At 51.7% G+C, this 3,059-nt stretch overlaps 1 non-coding gene across 1 annotated transcript; it reads right to left on the minus strand.

Annotated features, from left to right (window-relative positions):
- Nucleotides 1-2,553: 2,553 nt before the first annotated feature.
- TRNAV-AAC lies at nt 2,554-2,626 on the minus strand. The gene has a single exon. It is a non-coding gene; the product is annotated as a tRNA-Val (tRNA).
- Nucleotides 2,627-3,059: the final 433 nt, after the last annotated feature.

A 3,059-nucleotide genomic window follows, 5' to 3' on the forward strand; every position in this document is an offset into this window, starting at 1 on the left:
ACCTTATTACACTAGGCAGTACTTAGGTCAAGCAATTGTCTCACACCACTAGATGTTACCCTCCTTAAAACATAGAATTCCCCCTGAAACCTGGATTACTGTCCTCAGATGACCTTCATTTTCTCAGGATTCCTGCTGCTTCCAGCATAGGTGGGGGAGGAGAAAGGCAAAAACATGATGCCACAGTCTCCTATTTTATATTCTTGGTTCAAGTGTCTAGAAACACTTGCCCAGACATGTCCGGGTGGGCTCTGCTGAGTCACTAGCTTGGGGAATCCTCCTGGTGTGGCCTTAGATTCATAGATTCATAGATTCAAGGACTGGAAGGGACCTCGAGAGGTCATCGAGTCCAGTCCCCCGCCCACATGGCAGGACCAAATACTGTCTAGACCATCCCTGATAGACATTTAATAAAGACAAATGCAAAGTGCTCCACTTAGGAAGGAACAATCCGTTTCACACATACAGAATGGGAAGAGACTGCCTAGGAAGGAGTATGGCAGAAAGGGACCTAGGGGTTATAGTGGACCACAAGCTAAATTTGAGTCAACAGTGTGATGCTGTTGCAAAAAAAGCAAATATGATTCTGGGATGCATTAACAGGTGTGCAACTGAGTCATAGACTTGAGCAGTCCCCATAGTGTTGTGTTTGGGCATCTGTCATTGAATTGGAAATCCCTTAATTACAAGTTCTCTGCTGATTCATGGTTGTTGAACACCCTCCTCGGCAGGGGTCACTAGCAAAATTATAGCATATTTCAGTAACAACCATACAGCAAAATGCATATCTTCATACACCCTAATGCTGTACATATTTGGACAGAATGACAGATTTCAGCAGATCATGACTTTTCATATGATAACTTACATGGAATGCTTTGTATGAAATATCACAACCATATACGAATGATGACTATGTGGGCTACAGGGGGCTATTTTGAGGTACATCATGTCACAAAAGCCTCTAGAGACTGGCCTTTGGGAAGAGCTGGCTGAAGAGCCTTCCTAGTAACTGAGAGATCCTGGCTTGGCCTGCCAGTTTGTCCTTGCAAACGAAACTTGTCTGTTGAGGTCCCTTTTTTGTATTTCTTTCTCATAAACAGAAAATAAGTTCTTGGCCAATCCTTGAAAGTGCTTGTTCACGACACAGAGAGCCTCTGCACTGGGGCAGCGGGGTGGGGTGCAGGAGGAGATCGGGGGGTGGTGCTTACCTTGGGCAGCACAGCTCCCAACGTGACCAGCACACACTCCCCTCCGGCAGTGGCTCCTAGTCGGTGGGATACCGGGGGGGGGACATCTGTGGAGGTTGCACTCGGGGCCACAGGGATATGCTGGCCACTTCCAGGAGCAGCACGGCATGGAAGGAGGGGGGCAGAGTGGGCAGAGAGCCGCCTTAGCACTGCTGGCACGTCTCCATGCATCGCTTGGGGGGGGCAGCAGGTCTCCGTGGGCTGCCTGGGTCGGGGGCAGTGCCAGAGGGGGCTTGGGCCACCCCTTTACCTCCACTCTCCGGGCTCCCAGCTCATCTTGCTGGCCAACAGGGATTTTAGGGTGCAGCAGCGCAGGGAGCGGGAAGGGCGAACCTCAGCAGCCGCCTCCCCCACATGCAGGAAAACGGCTTTAGCTGCTGGCCCCGTGGACTAAGTCACCAGGCCTCAAGCTTCCCAATTTGACCCAACGGGTTGATCTTGTGTCCAGAATTATTTGCTGTTGGGGTTTCCCCCCAACAGTACCCCACAGGGGTTCAGGGTCCTCTCCAGCACAGGCCACACAGGAAGGCTTAATCCTTGAGCTGCAGCACATGCTGGGCAGGCTTAAGGCTGGACTCCCCAAGGCAGGAGAGAAGAGAAAGACTCGGCCCCTAGAGGGGCAGGCTGGGGCTTCCTGGATTCCATTTGCTCACAGCTACCCCCTGCCCCCACTCCCAAGTCATCAATGGCACCTCCAGGTTGGCCAGAAAGGAGCAGCGGTAATCACTGGAAAAAGTCCACCTATGGCTTGCAGGCAACTCCCAAGCCCACCACAGCAGAGCATCTCGGCCAGAAAGGACTAACCATTGCTTCTTTTCCTTCCACCCAGAACCCCGCTTCTCCTGGACTGCAAGTAGCCATCCCTGGGATGCCAAGAGGCAGGCACAGGATTCTACCTCCCAGCAGCCAACCGCACCTCCCCAGGCTTTGGCAGAATGAATGGTGGCACTTTACTATCCCCACTTCACTGCACATCTTCTTCCCTGCCTTCCTCAGCTTGACTTTCCTTTTTTGGCCCATTCCTGTCTTACTACCTCCTTTTGCAAGTCATGCAAAGGAGGCCAGCAGGCAGTGACAGCCTCTATAGGGCAACCTCCAAGGGCAGAGGAGGCCAAGTCACAAGCCTCCAAAAGGTAACATGGCTAACTCCTCTAGGTTCTTCAGACTGATGTCAATACACTTTCTCCGCTGATGTCACCACCTTCTGTCATGTGGGGGTTGGAGTTATCCAAGGGATAGGCCAATAGCAGAAGGAAGAGTGTCTTCCTAGACAGAAAGGGGATCCAGGAAAAGAAAGCCAGCATGTTTCTGCCTGGTTTTGAACCGGGGGCTTTTTGCATGTTAGGCAAATGTAATAACCACTACACTACAGAAACTCTCTCACAGTGCTCTGCCCCTCCCTTCAAATTCCATCCACTTGGCTGGTGCTCGCCCTGGCACACACCGATGGGCGAAACTGGAGAAAGTGGTGGCAGCCCTTCGATAGGTCAGCTGGTAGAGCAGAGGACTGGGGCTGGTGCTCAGGAAGTCATCCTTATGTTGCCTGGTGATTCTTGCTTCAAGGAGAGCTTCTTTTTCTTCCTCTTGCTGACAAAGAGGAAGAGAAGAATGAAAGGCCAGGTGGGCCGGTGGAGGAGCCCATCCTGTCTTTTCCAGCTGAGTAGCCTGAAATGAGGGACTGAAAGGCACTGCTGCACTTTCAGAAAACAGCCCACCCCTGCACAAAGGGGGATAGAAGAGCATGCCAAAGCCTGGGATTGAAACTTGGACCTTTAGTCTAGCGCTCTCCCAATGGAACTACTTCAGCAG

Source organism: Terrapene carolina, unplaced genomic scaffold (genome assembly GCF_002925995.2).
Source record: "Terrapene carolina triunguis isolate 2854851 unplaced genomic scaffold, T_m_triunguis-2.0 Scaffold24559, whole genome shotgun sequence".
In the NCBI taxonomy this organism is placed as follows: domain Eukaryota; kingdom Metazoa; phylum Chordata; order Testudines; family Emydidae; genus Terrapene; species Terrapene triunguis.